Source organism: Panthera leo, chromosome A3 (assembly GCF_018350215.1).
Source record: "Panthera leo isolate Ple1 chromosome A3, P.leo_Ple1_pat1.1, whole genome shotgun sequence".
Classification (NCBI taxonomy): domain Eukaryota; kingdom Metazoa; phylum Chordata; class Mammalia; order Carnivora; family Felidae; genus Panthera; species Panthera leo.
The window spans coordinates 137,180,122-137,203,858 of NC_056681.1; the positions used below are offsets into that span (position 1 = coordinate 137,180,122).

At 42.9% G+C, this 23,737-nt stretch overlaps 1 pseudogene; it reads right to left on the reverse strand.

The window, feature by feature from the left end:
* Positions 1-7,861: 7,861 nt before the first annotated feature.
* Positions 7,862-8,041, reverse strand: LOC122216769 (annotated as a pseudogene).
* Positions 8,042-23,737: the final 15,696 nt, after the last annotated feature.

Below are 23,737 nucleotides of genomic sequence, written 5' to 3' on the forward strand. Positions count from 1 at the left end.
TCCCCGCAATGGGACAGCGAGTCATTTTGCTAGCAACTACGGGAATAGCTCCTGTACCGTCAGCCCCTTTTCATTTCCAAAGTTCCTACCAGAGAAGGTGGCTGAGACGGATGTAAAGCAGACAGGGACAGATGGCTCTTGTGGGTAACGATTTGGGTCACATTTGGGTCACAATGTTACTAAAAAGTTTTCCAGAAACAGAGTAAAAGAGTCTTTCACTGCTCATTAAAACTCCCTCCATAGGGGCGCCTAGGTGGCTCGGTCGGTTAAGCGTCCGACTTCGGCTCAGGTCATGATCTCACAGTTTGTGAGTTCGAGCCCCGCGTCGGGCTCTGTGCTGACAGCTCAGAGCCTGGAGCCTGTTTCAGATTCTGTGTCTCCCTCTCTTTCTGCCTCTCCCCTGTTCATGCTCTGTCTCTCTCTGTCTCAAAAATAAATAAAACGTTTTAAAAAATTTAAAAAAAAAAACTCCCTCCATATTTCCGCTTCAAACGGAAGTGAGCGCACAGAGGCTGCCCTCTGAAGCTGCCACTGTCTTGCTCTGGTCAGGCTTTCTTCACCCAGCAGGACCACAAGCCCTCTTCCAGAGCAACCCTTTCCAGACCCCTGCCTCATTGAGTCTGAGCAGGGCTCAGGATGGGCTCAGGGGGCTGTGTCACCCTGCATGAGGGCTAATTCACAAAAGGCCAGCTCAATCTTGAAGAGCTGGACATCATGGGGGCAGGTTTGTGGGAGCCATCCTGCTGGGACAGACAGACAGCCTGGGGCAAAGACACCCGAATCCCAATGCCAGTCCCCCCTGCTTTGTGCCCACTCACAGTTGAGGACCTCAGCTCCTCGGGGATAAAATGTTCTGCCCCGCCTGCCTCAGAGACGTACGTGCTAATGACCTAATGTTATACATGAAAAACACTTCTGAAAAGTATAAAGTTATAGTTGTTACCACCATTAACACGATCGTTGTTCTGTCTTTACTAAGTGAGTGCCTATTAAAACATTACACGGAGACTGCAATCAAATATATTGCAAACATCAGCTCTGATAGCTGCACGGAGGTCACATGTCTATTACTCTCAAATTCAAGCAGTGAGCCATTTTTCCGGGCACACGTTATTCTAACAATAAGAAAATCTGCATGTGGCATGCCGTGATTATGAGACGCCTGACAGCCTACACCAGAAGTAGCATAATTGCCGTATCAAGGACTTGAACTCGTGTGAAAACGTATCACCACTTTTGCCTCCTCTGAATAGGTACTTAGCTGTGGTGAGTGGACTTTGGTTCCAAACGCATGTTTTTATAGAATAAGAAGAAGGTTCACGTAATGTATTGCTATCAACTTATGTTCAGGCAGCCGTAATCCTTTTCAATTCGGGACCCAGACAGAGATACAACTACAGAAGTCATTTGCTAGAGAAAGAACAATAGCGCTGACATAAATAACTTAAAGCAGCCAAACATATAGAGTCCAGAAAGACTTCCTGTATCCCAGGCGAAGTGTGCGACAACCGTCATTCCTGCCATGAAAACACAAGGTAACTATGGTGCTGGGAGAGAATACGGAAGAAACTCCCAGAACCGCAAGATCGGGAGGACCCATTAGAGTCCAACACCACTATCCTCTAAACGCTCACCGCAAAACCCCCCAAACTGCGTGCACGACTCCAACAAGAGAAAATGTATCCTGCCCAGAGATGCTGCATTTTGTTTTCTCAGAGGTCTGAGATTCCTCATAGACCTGAGATCTTAGATCTCAAGTCTGTCTCCTTCTAGCATCTTCTAACCATCCGAAGCAAAACACACACAAAAGTCAAACCTGTCTGCCACATGGAAACCTTTCTACTGTTGGCAAGCGGGCATTCACAGTTCCTGGATTACCTCTCCTCACAGCCAACATCTCTGCTGCCTACGGGCACTTCTTAAACAGTCTCAAATGAACCCCTTCTGCCCCCTGGTCATTTCTCTCTGAGTGATTTTTTTTTTTTTACATCTCACTTAAACATAAGGACTTGGACGGAATGCATGCTTTCTTGTTGGATGTCACAGGCCCAAGTAGGCAAACAGTCCCACCGATACAGAAAAAGGTAATACATTATGGTTTACAAAATAACGATTTCAAGACACTTAGAGGTCTATGAAAACAACAAGGAATTGATGGGCTAAAATTTCCAGGATGGGAGGCCCATTCACAGATGAGCTCATGACACCCAGCTCTTTTCTCGGAAAGACATCCGCCAGTTTTGAGCATGGGCTCGGGTTGGGCCCAGACAGGAGTCTAGCCTCAGTGGAGAGAGAAACCAATGAACAGTTCCAAGTCCAGAACAACAAACTAGAAGGCCTCAAATATTCATCTGGTTCTCACTAAAGACATTCGCAGAATCCTGACTCTGTGTGCGGGATAAACGGCCCGGTGAGAGGTTCTGAAACTCAGAATTTCCTGCTCCCTCACGGTGCTGGGGACTCCTTGACATCCCAGGAGAACAGTCCTGAAAAGAAAACATGCATGAGGGAGGCCCCCTAGAGGGGCAAATTAACACCAAAGATCAACAACAAAGACTGACACGGGGCACCCATGGATCGCGGATATCCAGGTGAAGGGGATTCAGGTTTGGCTCCTGGGAGAGGCCATTTCCGGAGGACAGAGAAACCAGGCAAGAACTTGGAACTCCTTTGAAAATAGACATGCCGCCCTAGCAAGACATCAAATTAGAAAGTCTTTGTAAGACAAGCATCACCACTCTCCCTAGGTCTTTAACACATTGTCCAGAACATAACTAAAATTGACCGAGCACACAAAGAGGAAAGACTATACGATAAATAAGAACGAGAAAGGAAACTACAAAAGAAACAGACCCCAACATGATCCAGGTACAGGAATTAATGAAACGGAAGAACTGGGCACGGTATGTTCAAAAATATGGCAAAAGATGAAGCAGAGATGTAATAGACACTAAGTTGTTACCACATAGATTCCATTCAAAAAGAGTGTCTAAATGATACTGTGGATCTAAGGTGTGTAAGACATGAATTGTACAACCTCGATGAATGAATGGAAAAGTATACAATGTGCAAGAAGCCAATGTAATGTAGAACAGCTAAGTGGCAGGTCCCCCACTGTTCTGGCGAACAGAGTGAAATCACAGAAGCCAAAGAAAGCACTCGGCAGAGGGTGTAATGAAAATATGGGACACAGTCAATATTGCGATCTCTTTCTCGGTTTGCGGCGACATAGTGGTATTCATCGTGGATTCTTAACAAGAGTGACAATTGCACACTAAGTATCCAGAGACACCAGTAGACCACTTTTTGTCTTACCTGTCGGGCGTCTGAGTAATGGAATTATTAGAAACTCTAGCCAGCGTTTCGTAAAGCTGTGGTCATGCACAGAAAAATAACTTAAAGTCACAAAAACAATTGGAGATGACAATGGTATTTTAACCATTTGCCGCTTAAGGAAACCCTTCCTGTCTGGTGTTACCTTTGACTAGTTTTTTTTTTTTTTTTCCTGCATGGTGAGGCAGGACAGGACCCAACGATAATCCGCTGATGGTGGAGAATGTCAAGGAAGGTACACTGAGAATATTCACTAGTTATGCTCATAGCCAAGACTATCGTGATAATCTTCAGAAGGAGAGAGTAATTTTTACCAGCAAGCACCCAGGTGCTAAAATGATGTTTGCAGCATGTGTAAATCAACATAGCTTTGCTTACCCCATACTGGCACATTAGAACAGTGGCTTAAGAAAAGAACCATTTCTGTAAAGACTGGATCATAAGCTTAAAACAAAAATGCTATCGTGAAGGTGGTTTAGGCTTAAAGTCAGGAAAATTATTTCCTCCTCCAAACCATACAGGAAATCATTTAAGAAACCAACTGATCCGTAAAGTAAAGAATGGGACGTAGCATCAGCTGACTCCTGCCATAGTAATTAACCTTCCCTTTTCTATAAGCTCGGGACTCTCTTCTACATGTTAATAAATTATTTCTCTTGTCACGCCAATTATAAAAGATCTGTTTCTACGCTTCTAAGTTAATTGTGAGAAATGAGTTCTAACTTTCAAAGTTATCTACCTCTTCAGTTATCTGTAATAATTTTCAAACTGTTTTGTTAGAGGAATTTTTTTCATTCTCATCTAATTTTAGCTGGCATTTAATTATGCTCAGACGCATTGTTTCAGGTTTAGTCTCGGATTCAACTTTCACTTTTTAATGACCACCATGTGTTGTACATTCCATGAGTCCTACTGTGTTCTTGAAGGCTCCTGACATTATTTTTTTTTAATTTTTTTAATATTTATTTATTTTTGAGACAGAGAGAGACAGAGCATGAATGGGGGAGGGTCAGAGAGAGAGGGAGACACAGAATCCGAAGCAGGCTCCAGGCCCCGAGCTGTCAGCACAGAGCCCGACGTGGGGCTCGAACTCACGGACTGCGAGATCATGCCCTGAGCCGAAGTCGGACGCTCAACTGACTGAGCCACCCAGGCGCCCCGACTCCTGACATTATTAATGCTGATTCTATGAGAAGAGCATCTGAGATCCCAAAAGAAAAAAATACCCTTTAAATTTTGCTGCCAGATTCTAGTCCATAATTAAACTGAGGGATGTCTATATTTATCTTGCTCTGTCTTTAATTCATCAATATATTTATTTTAGTTGGCATCATATGAATGTCCCTGATAACCCTTAGAACCGCAGTACTTTCTGTGGAAGTCCTTACATCTCTGACCATTGCTTTAATAATTCAAGCCACTCTTTACCATCTAGATTATTCACCATTATGTAAGATCCACCCTACCAGCTAACCCAGTAATTTTTTAACTTTTTCCTCAAGATTCAATTAGACCGTATATACCTTAGGAACAAAGGTCGTGCTTCACTTGACTTCATCCTCCGTTGCAACAGATACGGCACCCTGAAAATAATAGGCTTTTTTTACTTAATAAACTTAACTTGGTTGAAAAGCATTGACACTTTTGCTTCAGACTGTGATCACAGGCTCATACTTTAAAATTGGTGTGTTTACTTCAAAATAAAATGCTTTGTCGGAGACAAGTAATAAAATGATATCGAGAAAGAAATGAAAATAGCATTTAGTGTTTAGTGTCCCAAGCACTGTAACAGATCCATGCACATGCTGTATCACACCGTCTTTATAAGAAATTTGAGAGTGGATAATATTATCTCCCTTCCACGTATGGGAGACTGAGGTTCAACATGCTAAGTGCTTTGCCGAAGGCTGCATGCTGTAGGCAACTCCTGCATAGTCTCACTTCAAAGTGGATATTTCTTTTCATGGCAAAAACTTGTATTGTTTTGCAATGCAAGTGCAGATTTAGGAAGGAAGGAAGGAAGGAAGGAAGGAAGGAAGGAAGGGGGAGGGAGGAAGGAGAGAGGGGTGAGGAAGGAAGGAAGGAAGGAAGGAAGGAAGGAAGGAGGGAGGGAGAGAGGGGGAGGGAGGAAGGAGGGAGGGAAGGAGGGAAGGTGAGAAGGAAGGAAGGAAGGAAAGGAGGGAGGGAGGAAGGAAGGGAGGGAGGAAGGTCTGTTTAGAAAGCACAATGAAAATGTGGCTCCTGGTGCCCCATGAGAAAATAATGAAATATTTGCAAGGCTCCCATCAGTATCTTTCTGTAGCTTTTCAACCCTACCTGGTCTTCAAGAAGACAGGCTGCCGCTGATGAGTCAGGACGAAGCACTCGCCTCCCTAGACGGCACACCTGGGTATTCTGTACTGCCTCTAGTGCTCTAAGGTAATCATCACAGACTATTGGGAAAATTCAAGTATTTCAGTGAAATTTTCCTTGTGACAAGTGAACAAACCAAAAGGGAAAAGAAGGAAAATAAAATGAAAATGTTCCGATGTGAGAAATACAATGCAGTCAGTATGGCACCTGTTATGTCTTTTAGGAAGAAAGGAAAATGAAAATGGTGTCTCTTTCAAACTGCTTTCTCATCTCAGAATTCGTAATCAGGCAACAATTTTGTAACAAAATGGGAAACTCAAGCCTGGCAGGATTTAATCTATGCAGTGCTATCCCTACCTATCAACAGCTTCTCAAATATTTTTTTCCTTTTTCTTTTCTTCTTTTCTTTTTTCCTTTCCTTTCCTTTTCTTTCCTTCTTTCTCCTTCTCTCCTCCTTTTCTTTCACTGTTTTAGTAATCACCAGAGCATCACATTCTCTGAATCATTAAGAACCCCCCACAAATTTTTTCTGAGAGTTTTTTGTTTGTTTGTTTTTCTTACACTCTATTCACTCAACACTTACTATTTGGGGAATCGTGAGCCGAATACTTCGTTCAATCTTTGGTTTCTCATTTGCAAAACACAAGGTACCAACAACAATGGCCAGTGACACCCTCTATTTCACAGAGCTGGGATGAAAATGAAATAGGGGGTAGAAATCCCCCCCGTATGGGATGGACACTAATAACTCTTCTATAAGTACATGAGAGAAGGCAAAAAAAGGAGAAATACCCTTAAAATAATTTTTAGATGGATAATTTCAAAAATCATCGTATAATAAGTCGATACACATGTGTTAAATGTTGCTTAATGCTTCACATGGTGCCTTCTTAAGACCAAAGTTAGTATCTAGCAAGGTCTGCACAGAAGCTTCAAAATTTTATTTCCCCAAAAGTTTTGACTACGAGCTCAGCATTTCAGTCGAGCTAGACATGGTTAGCGTTGATAGCTGCTTAGAGCTACATATTTGGACCTCGGTTTATAAAGGGAAAGCCTAATAAAGCCTGAAGAGTGGTCAGTTACCATGATGGTGGAGGGAACTTATTTCCTTGGTGAAAATAAACTCATGCAAAGACCAGGCTAATGAAAACCACAGTCCCAAGTAGCATCGATGGTCATTCTGTGCGGGTCCCTATCAGAGTCAGAAATTACCTCCACACACATCACACATCGGCAGAGAACAAATAATTTCCTACAGCCTCATGGCTTTACAGGCTTTTTAAAATATCGAATTTCAACAAAGTATGCAATAAAGATCCCTTTTTTTTTAAGCCATTATACTCTTTTATTATTATCTTATGTAGCAACATAGACTGAACACAGTCCTATGGTAACTAAACCAGAATCCCGGAATGGTAATAACCAACTCTATTGATAAATTTCCAATTAAAGGATAAACTATGTGTTATTTATCTCTAAATAAAAGCAGTTCATTCGGAGGTATCAGTTCATTTTTCTACTTTAAGAGAGGAAGAAAATTCCAGAACTGTGGTACCGAAATTTTATAAACTGATGCATAAAGAGATTTGCATGCTAACACAACTCAACCATATTCATCGATACACATTCATCTGAAGCTTTTACAAGAGGCCACTGGTAGTGGAGAGTTATCCAGCTAGGTCTGGAAAGTCAAAATTGACCCAAATTTGTCATCTGGAACCACAAATCCAGCTCCACAATTTCTCACTGCAATATTATTCTCTGCTATATTAAGAATACTCTTTTTTTGTTTCTTTGGTTGGTTGGTTTCTGGCGTGTGGGGTTTAACGTATTGGGTGGTCAATCCCCACTTGGAGGCAAAAAGGAATCCTGCAGAAAAAATTTTCCCACACTAAAATCCAAATACAGGAAAAGATCAAAGCATGTGAGAACTATCCCTTGGAATGTTCCAGGTGTAAGTTCAACGATAACTAAGTACTATTTAAGAAAGCTATGCTTCTGTACATTTGAGATTTGCCCAACTGACATCCAGATGGGAAGGAAACTTGTTTTTTAGTAGAGTTGGCACACAACGTTATATTCATTTCTGGTGTACAACATAGTGATGTAATTGGTCTATACTGTATGCTGTACTCACCCCAAGCATACCTGCCATCTGTCCCCACACTAGAACAGTAGCAAAAGGTGATTAGTTAGAAGCCACCATGAGGTGGCAGTGCCTTGATCATATGCATGCAGTCAGGTGGGGGCAGGGGGTGGGGGATGAAGGGGGGGGGATTGGTGGGGAGGGTTGCGGGAGGGATCTCTCTCATCCTTGGCAAGGGGAGTGCTAACCCACTCTCCTTTCATACAACACAAGAAACTTTATTTTTTTACTAAGAAAAGTTCTTAGAAATCTACCTGTGTAAACCAAAAGTACCCTCTAACTGATGGCTTCTGCCCAGTTTCACATTTGGAGATGGAAATATGGAATTTGAAAGAGAAGGATGGAAAACTGATATGGGCTGCGGGCTTTTGCTGTCGCGGGCACTGAACACGTAGATTCTCTTGTATCTAACATAATCCTCCCAATAAAACAGGGGTGCTGGTCCGATTAGCCTCACCTGAGAGGAAGAAGCCTGAGTTCTAGAGAGCGTGGATAATTTCCTCAGAACAAACTCCTAAGAAATAACTGAAAATGCACAACTCACTCTGCTTGATATTTACATGGACTTTCTTTTCTTTCTTTTTCAGGTCATGAATCCTCACTTTCTTGACACATGTAAATGACCAACTTTTTTAAGTTTATTTATTTATTTTGAGAGAGACAGAGATAACACCAGCAGGGGAGGGGCAGAGAGAGAGAGAGAGAGAGAGAGAGAGAGAGAATCTCAAGCAGGCTCTGCACTGTCAGCACAGAGCCCAACGTGGGGCTGGAACTTACGAACTGTGAGATTACAACCCGAGGGGAAATCAAAAGTCGGATGCTTAACCGACTGAGCCACCCAGGTGCCCCCAAACAACCAAGTTTTCTAGCAGCATTTATTCTATTGAAATGGTGGCCTTTGCGATGTCACAATTCCATGTATGCATTGGTCTGTGGGGTAGGCTGAGTTGTGTGTCCCTAAACTATGTTCAAAGCCTAATCCCCAGAGGTTATGTGTGTGACTTGTTTGGAAATAGGGTCTTTGCAGGTATAATCATGTTAAGATGAAATCGTGGAACCCAATCCAACATAAGAGGAGGGAACCGTGGACATGGGGACACAGGGCAGAGGTCCATACAACAGTGAAGGCAGAGGTTGCCAGGATGCACCTGCCAGCCCAGGACCCACGGATCACAGGCAATGCCAGAAGCCAGGTGAGACAAGAAATATTCTTCCCCAGAGCCTCAAGAGAAAGCATGGTCCTGTGGATGCCTTGACTGTGGACTTCTAGATCCCGGAACTGAGAGAACACACTTCTGTTGTTCAAGCCCCCCAGCATGTGGTGGTTTGTAATAACAGTGCTAGGACACCGTCTGCTTCTGGGCTTTTCGTGATGCACATTGCTTTCTGCATCTATTGCCCTAATAATATAACACCGCCTTAATCGCTATGGATTTATATTAAATCACGGTATTTGGGAGGACAAATTCCTCAACCTTGTAATTCGTCAGGCTTTTCTAACTACCCCTGACCGCCTGTTCTCCCCTCGCAATTTTATGATAAGTCAGTGCAGGTCTGTGAAAAACCTGCGTTAGATATTGGTCGGAAGTTAGCAAAACTGGAAGACTAATTTGGGAAGTATTCACGTGTTTAAGATAAAGTATTTTCTCGCTATGAAAGGGAAGTGTATCTCCATTTATTCAAATATGCAGTAATGCTTCATAATTTTCCCTATAAAGATTTTACACGTATTCAGTTTATTCCCAGAGCCCTAGAAACACTGTAGAAATCGTGAATGCGATCTTTGTTACAACGGTTATGACTAGCGTATAAAAGTGCTGTTGGTTTTTGTATGTTGACCTCATTCTCAGCAAACGTGCTCAATTCCCATGTTATTTCAGGACAACGGATTATTTTGGACTTGTCCACAGCAACCTTATCGCCTGCAAATAAAGACATGTTAATCTCTCCCTATCCAATGTTTAAGATTCCTTTTTGTCTTTTCTTTAGACTTCAGTAGACACAGTGATAGCAGTCATCTTTATATTATTTCTGACTTTGGATAAATCTAAATCGCCATCGTTAATTATGAAGTTTTGTACAGGCTTTAAAAAAGATGAATATCTACTCATAGATAAAGAGTATTATCTGTTAGAAAAGTCTCTTCCTATTAAGAGCTTGTTAAGGGCATTTTTTAAACATTATGAACATATAAACAAACAGGTAATGTCCAATCATTCTGAAATTCCTAGAAAAATATAAAATTCTATAAGTTTTCTTTATAGATACAATTTTTCAGTCTTTCAGTAAAACTTAAGACCTCTGGGGCACACTGAAGTCCTGCCCTTTTCTAATTTCTAATTCTTTCGATGAGAGGTTCTATTTAAAACAAAATAATAAGCAGGGGCGCCTGGGTGGCTCAGCTCAGCTCATGATCTCGTGGTTCACAGGTTCGAGCCCAGCGTCGGGCTCTGCTGTCCATGCGGAGCCGCTTCGGATCCTCTGTCCCCCCCACCATCCCTCACCCACTTGCACTCTTTCTCCCTTCTCTCAGAAATAAATATTTAATAAAAAAACAAGCAAACAAATATCTAAAGCAATATTTGGCTATGCGAAACCAGGAATGTATGTCTCAGGAAACGCATGCACATCTCGGATATTCCCAGTGGAATAAAAATACACTTCACGTCGCATTGTTGGTCTGTGTGAAGTTGGAGGGCAACGACACACAGGCATTTCCCTGAGAAATCCACGAAGCTGTGTGCAGCCCGCATGGGCACCTTCCTTTCAAAGGACTCAGAAGGGCTGCTCGGATTGAAATGGCCACAAGAACTGTAAAAGGAGTTTTCACTTCATTTGAAACAATGAGTTCATCCGATTAAAATTTCTTTTGCGTTCACGCAGCTTCGTAAGATACCATACGTTTTACTTCGGTAAAGAGCATCAGAGCAGGGCCACCGGCCTTTCCTGGCACCTGCCCCACGGGAGCCACATGGACGACGGGCAGACACAGGAAGCTTCCTCCGTGTGCTCAGAACGCTAGGAACAGAACGGGCTCTTTAGTGATAAAAAAGTGCTGAGTACTCAGAACTGTAGGAACTCAGTTAAAAAAACTATGTAGTTGTGTCCAAGGAAAGGTGGGGAAGGGCGGTGCTCCCGACAAGCGGAAGCCTGAGGGAGGAGAGGGGTCTGGACGGGAGGGAACACGCCTGGGAGAAAGCAACCCAAGCACTGGCCAGACGGACGGGCACATCGGGAAATGCCACCAACAGTGACAGTGACGCCCCCAACACTCAGAAACACCACCCGCATCCTGCACTCGCGATGCTGTATTTCTTCCTTTCTTTCTTTAATTTTTTTTAAGTTCATTTATTTTGAGAGAAAGAGAGTGAGGAGGGAGGGGCAGAGAGAGAGAGAGGGAGCGAGAGATCCCAAGCAGGCTCTGGGCTGTCAGTGTGGAACCTGAGGCCGGGCTCGAACCCACAAATAGTGAGATCGTGACCTGAGCCAAAACCAAGAGTCCGAGCCTTAACCAACCGAGCCACCCCGGCGCCCCGCATTTATTTCTAATAAGTAAATGTGTCGTGTGGTCATTTACTTCCAGATGGTTTGTACCCTCTTGGCTGATGCCATCCAAGGCCCAACCACAACATACAAATATCAGCCCAATAATTGGCACTTGGTGGGCTCTCAAAAACCTATTTACCTACCAGAATGATGAAAGAATAAAGAAGCTTGCATTTTGGAAAAGAATTTCCCTAATTCCGTCAGCTCTGGAAAGACTTGCCTGGGGGCATCTGAGGGGCTCAGTCGGTGAAGCGTCAGACTCTTGATTTAGGCTCAGATCATGATCTCACTGTTTGTGAGTTGGATCCCCACCTCTGACTCCACACGGACAACATGGAGCCTGCTTGGGATCCCCTCTCTCCCCCTCTCTGCCCCTCTTCCACTTTCTCTGAAAATAAATAAACATGAAAGAAAGAAAGAAAGAAAGAAAGAAAGAAAGAAAGAAAGAAAGAAGAAAGGAAAGAAAGAAAGAAAGAGAAAGAAAGAGGGGAAAGAAGGAAAGAAAGAAAAAGAAAGAAGGAAAGAAATAAAGAAAGAAGAAAGAAAAAGAAAGAAAGAAGGAAGGAAAGAAAGAAAAAGAAAGAAAGAAAAGAAGGAAAGAAGAAAGAAAGAAAGAAAGAAAGAAAGAAAGAAAGAAAGAAAGAAAGAAAGAAAAGGAAGACAGACAGACTTGCCTAGTGGTATGCAAACCCGGGATAAAAGGAAAACCCAGAACAGGACAAGTAGCCGGAAGGTTCCGCAAGTAACATCAACGTGGTTGAGAAGAGGAGGGGCTGGCATAGCAGCTACAAGGCTGGAGAAGCAGGGATAAAACCAAGCCATACTGCAGAGGCCACACTGTGGCTCACAGGGTAGGGGACACACAGGTGGAGGGGGGCTGGCCCGGCTCGGCGGCCTCAACAGGAGTGGGGACGCCGAGCAGGACCCGGGAAGGGGGAGAGGCCCGTGGCACCCTGTCGCAGGGTCTCCCGGCGGCACGACCGACCGCCCCGAGCTCCGTGCCTCCAGACACGGGCTGCTCCATCACCGCTTCCGCGGGCCTTGAAGGCCAGGCCACGCAGCACTGACTCAGCCTCTCCTCGGGGCCTCACCCGGCGGCAACCACCTGGCAGGAAAAGCCAGCGAAATCACCCGCTCCTTCTTGTTGGTGGCCCAGCAGGGCCAGCCAAGCCCAGGAGAGCCAGGGAGGCAGACAGACCCGCCACCACGTGGCTCGGACGGTCGGGGAGCGCGGAAGGTGCTTCGTTTGTTTCCAGAGACGGACACCTGTCCCCTTCGCCACCGGCCCCGAGCCACAAGGCCCGGCACAGGCTGCCTCCACAGCAACCATTGAATATTAGAGACAAACCATGGACTTCGACACTATTTTTTGAATTCTTGTCAAGCGTCGGGCTCTGTGTTCAGTCCGCCGGCACATTCCCAACGCTGAGCTCGTTCTCCAGCCCCACGCCTCGCGCCCCACGGCCTCCCCCATCACGCAGGTGCGCAGGTGGGCGACGCCTGCCGGGGCCCAGGCCAAACCGGCCCGGGGCTTCCTCACTTCCTCGTCCCCGGGACGCTTCTTCCCTCACCTGTCACGAACCGGTGCTGCCTCAGCCCCAAACTCCTTCCGAAAGGCAGCCGCGTCTCTCCAACTTCCCGCTAACACCCACCCCTCTCGCCCGGATTAACGGGGCAGTCCTCGTCTCCGCCCTGATCCTGGAATGCCTGTTCTCGAAACAGCCCCAGAGCCAGCCTCTCAAACAGGACCTATGTCACAGTACCCAGGGCGGCCGCTAAGTGCCGAGATCCTAAGGAAGGCCCCGCCCCCATTGCTTCTTGGGTCTCCGAGATGACTTCTCTCCCCCTTCAGCCACACTGGCCTTTGTGCTGCTCCCACCCCGAGCCCCTCATGAGCACTGGTGTTCCTCACCTCTCCATGAGCCCACAGTCTCCCCTCCCTCTGACCTGTGCTGGGACGCCAGCTTCTTGATGAGGTCTAACCGGCACCCCCATTTAAAACTGCTGTTAGCTTCCCCCCCCGAATACCCCCAATCCATATACTCTGTTCCATTTCCCCGTATTGCCCTAGTGCTCTTGACTTTCCAGAAAATCTGCTTCCTCATCATGTTCATCTGTATCGTTTATTTTCCTTTCCTTCCCATCCCCAGTCTCCAGGCAGAATACACATTTGGGAAGGGAGCGAGGAATTTGGTTTTGCTCCACTGATGTCTTCCAAGTGCCCAGAACCGCATCAGCATCCGATAGGTATACAATAAATATTTGCCGAGTAAATAAATAAAAGTACTTTCCATGAATTAGCCGGTGAATTCTTACGACAACCTAATGAGACAGGCACTGTCAGAGCGCACATTCTGTAGAAGCAAAAGCTGAACCCAGAGAATGAACTGTGTTGCCACCAAAAGTACAGGGCTGCTTAGTAACAACACAGAAGCCCAAACGGGGCCCGTGGGCTTCCAGGGTTCGGCCGGGGCTTCCCACACTGGCAAAGGTCTCCGAGGTGTAGCAACAGAGCAGAAATTTGCAGGACAGCAGAACACAGGATTCGTCAGACTCTTTTCTTTCTAATTTCGTCAAAAAACATGTAACAAAGCATCAGTCTCTGAGCACCGGTAAACACTCATCGAATCAAGTCAATAAATTAATATATGGGATGGACACAGAGGCCGGACGGGGAACAGCACCGGCAAGTTCCTAACCCCTGCCGTGCAGAGAGACCAGCTCTGCGTTGCCTTCTTGGATTAGCAGCTTTATAGCCAACGAGGCAACTAGCCAGATGGGGAGACCCTGGGATCACAGCACCATGGAAATACCTGTTTGTGGCCTAGAAAAGAAAAGGAAAGGAAGGGAAGGGAAGGGAAGGGAAGGGAAGGGAAGGGAAGAAGGGAAAAGGAAAGGAAAGAAAAGAGAGAAGACAAAAAAGAAGAGAAAAGAAAAGAGAAAAGAAAAGAAGAAAGGAAAGGAAAGGAAAGGAAAGGAAAGGAAAGGAAAGGAAAGGAAAGGAAAGGAAAGGAAAGGAAAAGGAGACAAAACAGTGTGATGCTGTTTCACGGAACATAAACAAAAATACGTAGTTCTCCTATTTCGAAATTAATATGACTGCTTTCTGTAGACTCTATTGTTTAAAAATAGAAGTGCTCACGGTAATTTAATTGAAAGACAGTGTGGCATCTGGGCCAATATCCTTCGATGGATTCCGTTGCACAGATAGGAAATACGAAACATATTCAAGCCGGAGGCACTTTCCAGAGCTCCCTGAAAACATACATATTTTTTCTATTAAAAACAGAGGAAGTTTTGTTATTATTTGAATAGAGTTAATTTATGAAAAACAGCTGAAATATCCGGTATGGATTTGTAGAGTCCGTATTTAATTAGGGTAAAAGTCCGTATTTAATTAGGCCATTGTAAGTTCAGGTGTGTACAAATCAAGCCGCTGTAAAGCTATCATTCATTTCCACACAGGAAATACCGTTGTCAATGGTTATGTACAAACATCAAACCATCTTTTAAAAGCGTACCGTGATACATTAATATTCACTAATTTCAGCTCGAGGAAAGAGGACATTTTCATCTCTTTAAAGCGAGGAAAAGGGATTTAGACAAATCTCCAAACGCATCGGATCGTTAACTTGCTTCCAGCAACGCAAAATTGCAAGCTCACCCACAAGAGCACTTGCTTTAGAAATCACTCCCGTCGGCTGTTTCGCTGCCCGGGAAAAAGCAAGCCACCCCTGGGCGCTAGGCGTGTTGCCCTCAGAGCACCCGGATGAGTCTTCTGTGCCTCCTCCCTGCCGGTGCTCCAACAAGAGCCAGTCAGAACGGGATGGGGACCCCGGGGCACACCAGGACACCGGAGGTTCTCAGGGCTCCTACCTCGGACCCAACTTTCCAAACTTCCTCAACACGAGGGCACCGTTGAAGCATCAACGACCGTGACGAGTTCTGCGAAACACCTGTGTTACTGGGGCTTCCTGACTGAGAGGACGATAAAGTGTCGGTCAGAGTTAAGTAATAGTGCTGCGTGGCTTTATATTTCTTAATTATAACCAGACCCATAGACATTTAAAGAAAGTAGAGACACAGGGACAAGACTCTGTCCTCCTGTAGACAATGTCTACTGCACGCACGGGTCTGTCAGACTCTCACAGGCCCTCACCACCCACAGCCCCCCCAGAGGGACCCCAAGCGCACGGGGAAGCCACATCGCAGGAAGGAAACCGGGACTGAGGAACCCAAGTGGAGTTGGGTGGTGTTTCTTTCCTCAAGTCCTGGCACGTTTTGGTAGCAGCACCTGCCCTGTCTGAGCAGGACGAGACGTCTCCTGTGCTGGGGACACACGCTACAGACAAACCTGTGTAAGCAGGATTTCCTTGTCCCCTTTGTGGACTAAGATTATTCCTGAGCCAAAAGGAATGATAAGTGTTGGGATATCCAGCCACTTTGGGAGACTTGCAGAAGACGCAATCTGACTAGACTCTTCTAGTCACTACAGACACCAGCTTCTTCCACACGAGGTGACCGTTGTGTTTAATAGGATCCTTTCTCCCTCTTCTGAAGCCCAGTGTGTGGAGGAATGAGTACAGATCTAGATTCAGGGACGCTGGTGCCCCATTTGCTCATGACCGCATACAAGACCAAGGAAATTATTGGTGACCAATAGCAGGCATCTTCTAGGTGAAATAAAAACTCTATTCCTAGAAATACACTCTAGAAAAAGAATTTAATGTTTATTTATGTAGAGAAACATGTTGAAAATTAAGCTATTTTCCACGGATTTCCTGATTGTACAGATGAGAGGGAACTCTAAATAGTCAACATTGTGATATTCATTACAGGTAAAAAAAGAAAAAAAGTTATCAGTATAAACAATGTCTTCATCAATCACGGTCCAGAGCTATTCCTGAATTGATGGTACATATCCTTGTGCCAAAAAAGGAGACGGTAACAACAAATAAAACATGGCAGGCTTTCTTAGGCAATAGTACCCAAAGACCATAATCAGGATAGTTCGATGTTGATTTGTTGGTGGAAAAACCATAGACCTGGATTATGTGACTTTTTAACCAGGAAGGTAAAGACAACTTAGATGTGTCAAAACGAAACGGACAGTATTTGGTTTCACAAGATCTGTCGGGTAAACTTTCCCACTCACTCGGTATACCTTCCTTTTTCTTTTCCTCTTCATTATTTTCCTTCAAAAGTCAGCTCTTTAGAAAAAAAAAAACACTCAAACTATCATTTAGAATGTTTTGAAATGCAGTGGGAAGGAGGGGTTTGCGTGCGTGTGTGTGTGTGTGTGTGTGTGTGTGTATGGGAGAGAGAGAGAGAGAGAGTGTGTGAGTGTGTGTGTGTGTGTGTGTGTGTGTGTTTCAGAGTGTAGAAAATCAAAAGCAAGAGAATAGTCTTGAAAAGGTCCTCCTGAATACTCTTGGCTCTATTCACAGCAATTCTGAGCTGTCTCCAGACCACAGAGCAATTAGGCTAATGCCATCATTCTGTTGTCCCTTTTGTTCCTGAAGCCTCTTCTTTAATATGTGTCTAAATAATTTAATTTTCGGATGGGATGTGGACAAGGCTCAGTGAAAGAGGGGCAGAAATCCTATGAATCTTAATGTCTGTCACTTTCCTGCAAGTGCTTCTACATTAATAAGAGAGATTCCTCAGTCCTTTTTTAAAAGACCCACAGAAGTCAGTAGCCTACAGTTCTGATAATAGCTACATTCGTTTGCATTAAATGCTTCCATAAATGATGTGCGAAAGTGCTATTATTTCTGAATATCTGAAGACAATTGTGAATAGCATTAACTCCACTAAAACAAAGAGGAACAGACATTTTCATTTACATTATGATTTCACAGTGAATAAAGTTGAACCAGCTGGAAACACCGAAAAGAAAAAACCTTCCATGATTGTTAAATGTGGTTTTCATCATTAGAATTTCTTCTTTAAGAGAACTGACATTTTATCAGGCCAGTGTCCTCATCCATTTATTAGAAAAAGCACTGGAAAATAAAAAGTGATTTCATTTCTAAAAAAGAAAAAACACACAACTGTATTGTGCACCTACGTGGGCCAGTGGCTGTGGAAGCAACATGGGATGGGGGGGGAAGGTTTAAACATGGATGGAGGCTGAGAAGAGTCCAGTGAAGGTGGCGAGACTATAAATGACAGTGAAATGGAGTTTTTTAAAGTTTATTTATTTGCTTTGAGAGAGACAGAGAGAGGGACTGTGTGTGTGTGTGTGTGTGTGTGTGTGTGTGTGTGTATGTGCATGCACACATGCAGAATCAGAGATGCAAGTGGGTGAGGGGCAGAGAGAGAAAGAGAGAGAGAAAGAGAGAGAGAGAGAGAGAGAGAGAGAGAGAGAGAGAGAGAGAGAACCCCAAGCAGGCTCCATGCTGTCAGCCTGGAGCCCGATGCAAGGCTGGATCTCATGAACCATGAGATCACGACCTGAGTCAAAATCAAGAGTTCAATGCTTAACTGACTGAGACTTCCAGGTGCCCCAGAAATGGAGCATTGAACTAAACTATGTATTAACAGTACAGAATAGCTGCTTGCTATCATTAGATAAACATACAGTAAAATGTCAATCAGAACACTTAAGGAATTTTTTCTAGTTGAATAAAGATAGACCTTAAGATAATTGTTTTAACTCATACTAAGGAAGGAAAAATATGCATTGATCAGTTTTCCTGACCAAATATAATTTTAAAAATTCACTTAGGGGCACCTGGGTGGCTCAGTCCATTGAGCGTCCGACTTCGGCTCAGGTCATGATCTCACAGTCTGTGCGTTCAAGCCCCGCGTCGGGCTCTGTGCTGACAGCTCGGAGCCTGGAGCCTGCTTCGGATTCTGTGTCTCCCTCTCTCTCTCTGCCCCTCCCCTGCTCATGCTCTGTCTCTCTCTGTCTCAAAAATGAAGAAAAACATTTAAAAAAATTATTTTAAAAAATTCATTTGTATTTGATAATAGGAGAATGTTGTCTCAAACATCAAATTGTTTTATTCTAGAATATAAAAACTATTAGAGATTAAACACGTCTAGGGCAGATCCTTTAAGGAAAGCCTTGAAAAAAATCCATGTTATCAATTCATTACGTTAGGATTTGTTTCTCTGATTTGTATGTGTTGTATCTGTTCTGTTTTAAGAAAGGAAATAGAATGGAAGGAAATGAAAGGAAGAAAAAAAGAAAATGAGAAATAGAAGAAAAAAATCAAAAGCTTAATTAGGAATTCTAAGATGATGGCGGTGAAGTATTTCTGAATCTCCCCAAATCACCACATGAAAGCAGACAAGTACTAGGATAGTAACATTCAAGACCACATTTACAGTAAAATTGGGTAACAAGGCTCCCCCATGAAGCCCTAGGTAGCAGCAGATGGGGCAAATCACAACAGCCACATCACCCGTCAGAAGCCGCAGCAGGAAACGGAGGGAGGCAAAGTCAGCTGCCCAGGTAAAGAACATCAGAAGGGACCAAGAATGGGCTCTGTGGACTCCACTTCCTGCGCTGGGAGGTGCTCCTGAGACTAGGATCCATACTGAACAGAACAAAGACAATACAGAAAAAGGAGCAGCTAAAATAAAAGAAAGTTAGGGGCTCTTGGGTGGCTCTGAAAGTGAGGTGGCCGCCTTCAGCTCAGGTCATGATCTTGGGGTTCGTGAGTTCATGGGTTCAAGCCCCGCATCAGGCTCTGTGCTGATGGCTCAGAGCCTGGAGCCTGCTTCGGTTTATTTGTCTCCCTCTCTCTCTCTGCCCCTCCCCTACTAGTACTCTGTCTCTCTCTCTCTCTCTCTCTTTCTCAATCAACCAATCAATAACTCATAAGAATGGAATCTTATGATTCTGTCTCTCTCTCTCTCTCTCTTTCTCAATCAACCAAACAATAACTCATAAGAATGGAATCTTATGATTCTGTCTCTCTCTCTCTCTTTCTCAATCAACCAAACAATAACTCATAAGAATGGAATCTTATGATTCTGTCTCTCTCTCTCTCTCTTTCTCAATCAACCAATCAATAACTCATAAGAATGGAATCTTATGATTCTGTCTCTCTCTCTCTCTCTCTTTCTCAATCAACCAATCAATAACTCATAAGAATGGAATCTTATGATTCTGTCTCTCTCTCTCTCTCTTTCTCAATCAACCAATGAATAACTCATAAGAATGGAATCATACAATATTTATTCTTCTTTGACTGGCTTCTTTCAATTATCCTAATGTCCTCAAGGTCCATCCATTTTGTTAGCATGTGCCAGATTTTCCTTCCTTTCTTAAGGCTGAATAATATTTGTGTGTGTGTGTGCATACCATATTTCATTTACCCATTCAACCAAACCATATGTCCCAGCAATTCCATTTCTAGGTAGCTACCCAAAAGAATTGCAAGCAGGATCTTGAAGAGATATTTCCACACCCATGTTCATAACAGCATTATTCCCAAAAGCCAAAAAGTGGAGCAACCCAGGAGTCCAGCAGACTTTTTATCACTTCAAGAAAACAAAAGGAGAGGGAGGTCCAGCAATAGCAAGCTAGACAAGGTATCTTTGACCAACTTCTCCCTCTTAAAAGGACATTATTCCCTTCCAACAACTTGATTATATAAAAATGCAGAAAAGGGAGCAAAAAAAAAAAAAAAATCCCTACAACACACTATAAGATATGCCCACAAAATAGGTAAAAATACTAACTTCATATTTCTAAATGAACTAAAAGACATTTTTAAAAAAGACATTTTTAAAGCCAGAGCCTATAAAAATTGCATACGTAATATTGGGAAAAAATGAGATGATTGGAGAGAAAAAGGTTTGAGAAGAAAGGTAGAGCACTGAGGAAAGAACAAAAGTAGAATTTTCTCTGAAAATGTAGGCTACAAGAGAAGTAACACAAGAATAAATAAACATACTTTATATGCATTAAAATTTAGGAGATAAGAGAAAAAGTTATGGTCTAAAGAAGTTAAAACATTGTTTTTAAGTTGACAGAAAGTAACAGCTATAGAAAAGAAGCAAAGAAGGTACAACATGCTTTCAATAAGAGTCAATGAAGGAAACCAAAGCAATGGAACAGAAGAAACAAAATAAAGTGTTTCTAACGTTTTTTTTTTTTTTAAGGCCAAAACTACATATTAAAAGGGAGAGCACTGCCATGTACCTGGGAAAATCAAGCAATAAAGGATATCACTGAGAAATATTCCAGTAAAAATACTGTGGGGGTTTTTTGTTGTTGTTTTGTTTTGTTTGTTTGTTTGTTTGTTTGTTTGTTTGTTTTTGAGAGAGAGAGAGAGAGCATGAGTCAGGGAGAGGGGCAGAGGGAGAGAAGAGAGAATCTCAAGCAGACTCAACACTCAGTGTTTAGCCCAACATCGGGGTCAATCCCACTACCCTGGGACCATGACATGAGCCAAAATCAAGATTCGGATGCTTAACCAACAGAGCCACATAGGTGTCCCAAAGCGACTGTGTTTTAATGAAAAAGAAATCTTAAGGACATCTAAGGAATGGACCAAGTCACTATAAGAGGAAAATTAAAATTGTAATCAGACTTTTCAACGGGATTACTTAATGATGGAAAGCAATGGAGTAAGATAGCTAACAACCCAAGAAAAGAACATAGGACCCATGGGCGCCTGGGTGGCTCAGTCAGTTGAGCATCCGACTTAGACTCAGGTCAGATCTCACAGTCTGTGAGTTCGAGCCCTGCATTGGGCTCTGTGCTGACAGCTCAGAGCTTGAAGCCTGCTTCAGATTCGGTGTCTCCCCCTCTTTCTGCCCCTCCCTGCTCATGCCCTGTCTTTCTCTGTCTCTCAAAACTAAAATTTAGAAAGTTAAAAAAATAATAAAAAAATAAGAATATAGGAACCAGAGTTTATATCTGGTCAAATAGACTTTACATATAAAGGAGGTAGACAAACCAACACAAACATGCAAAAACTCAAAAACTACTATTTCCAGGGGCGCCTGGGTGGCTCAGTTGGTTAGGCAACCAACTTCGGCTCAGGTCATGATCTCACAGTTTGTGGGTTCGAGCCCCACATCAGGCTCTGTGCTGACAGCTCAGAGCCTGGAACCTGCTTCAGATTCTGTGTCTCCCCCTTCCTCTACCCCTCCCCAGCTCACACTGTGTGTCTGTCTCTCAATAATAAATAAACGTTAAAAAAATTCAAAAAAACCCACAAAACTACCATTTCCAAGAGCTTCCAGCGCATAACCTTCTAGAGAATGAGATTTAAGCAACACAAGGAAAGATCTGTAACTGCTAAGGCCTCGTAGTGAGTGGTAACTTTGCAATTACCTGTATAAAAATTAAGTGATGATTATACATTATACTAGATAGCATATCAAGGCTTTGTTCTCTGACAAGATAGACACAATCTGGGGAGAAGAGATGAGGAGATGATTGCATTATTGTTCACAGTAGGAAGCAAACACAAAATAGACAAAGAAGAGGGACCTAGAGTCTTCCATAAAGATATTATTGTAGAGATAACTACTTGGCAAAAAAAAAATGCAAGCATATCTAAGTGGTAAATGCATACAGAAAAAAGACAGAAAAGGGAAACCCACTAAACGAGCATATAGTGTCCAAATATATGAATAAAATAAATAAAATATACTAATACATATTCAACATACAATGATATGACAGAGCTAAAGCAAATGTACTTAAGTATATACTATTTGGGTTTAATTTATTTCCTGGAAGATGGAAAAGGAAAATTGTTACATCAGATCACAAAAGACTATAATTTAGATGGCGGTTTGGGGCGACAGAATCATCTCTAATGTCCTTTTAAGCTAAAGACACTAATGACTTTTCTAAACTCCAACAGTAGGTGATGAATTTTAAAAACTCTAGGGGCGCCTGGGTGGCTCAGTCAGTTAAGTGTCCGACTTCAGCTCAGGTCATGATCTCACAGTTCGTGAGTTCAAGCCCCACATCGGGCTCTGTGCTGAGAGCTTGGAGCCTGGAGCCTGTTTCAGATTCTGTGTCTCCCCCTCTCTCTGCCTCTCCCATGCTCATGCTCTGTCTCTCTCTGTCTCTCAATAATAAATGTTAAAAAAAAATTTTAAAACAACTCTATTCCTTGCCATGTTGTTATAGATGAATTATTGCTTTAGAAGGAACTTGATGGAAGCTAAGTTCTTTCTTCAAGCATATATCACCAGTGTGTACAAAACATTCAGCCCTCCCAATCCTAGTTCTGCACACGGCTGTACCCAGGCAATGATTTATCTCTCCTCTCAGACTCTTTGCTTTCAGGTAACTTTCTACTGAGTTCTGGAACCTTCTAACAGTGAACGCATCTTGGCATTCAAGGCTTTTTATACCATGTCCTTCTCTCCTTTGAACACTCCCCAACCTGAGCTCTGGATGGATAAACCCACACTTCATTAAAAATTCAACAGTCCTGTAGACTACTGACTCTGAGGCAACATTTAGCTTATAAAGAAGGTATGAGTGAGTGTGTTTTCTGTGATATTCATGCATATATAGCACATCTATTAGGGATAAAACTTAGTCTAGCACTGTGATGATGTTAGCCCTAAAATATGAGACTTAACTTCTATATCCTTTATAGCCAACATCACCATAATGTTTGAATAGAAAAATAATTTATACTATCGTTAGAATTTATAAGATTATGGTAGAAAACAAAGTTAAGAAATTTCTGCAACAGAAATCCAGTCAAAACTAAGAGAGTATAAATCAAGAACCTCTTCCCCTCACTTATGTGATAGCCTAAAACTCTGATGCGTAACGTAGAGTCAATTACATTCAAAGGATGCACTTTATATGTCATTATGAATCACTTAGTAATACAGATGTTTAATTATATAATTAGATTTTGAACTCAAGTGCCATTGAGGATTCACTTAATTGCAAAGTAAAATTATAAAAAGAAAAAGAAATCAATTCTCCAAGGGTAAACTTACATTTTAGGATCATGAAAGACGCTTTTCAAATAATGTGTGAAATGATATTGAGCATTTCAAATAAAACTAAACACAGATTAATAGCAAAAATGGTTTAAAAATACAGTCATACATCCAATTTGTAGATAATGTTTTGCTTAATAGAGAACACTAATTATGTCGAATTGTATTACTGTCTAGAACAGGCCATTTAAAAAGTAGAACATAATGTTGAGATGGTTGGGTGGCTTAGTCAGTTAAGTGTCTGACTCTTGATTTCAGCTCAGGTCATGATCTCACAGCTCGTAAGTTCAATCCCCACACGGCTCTGTGCCGAAAGCATGGAGCTGCTTGGGATTCTCTCTCTCCTTCTCTGTCTACTTCCCTCTCTCTCTCTGTCTCTCTCAAAACAAAAAAATAAACTTTTTTAAAAAAGTA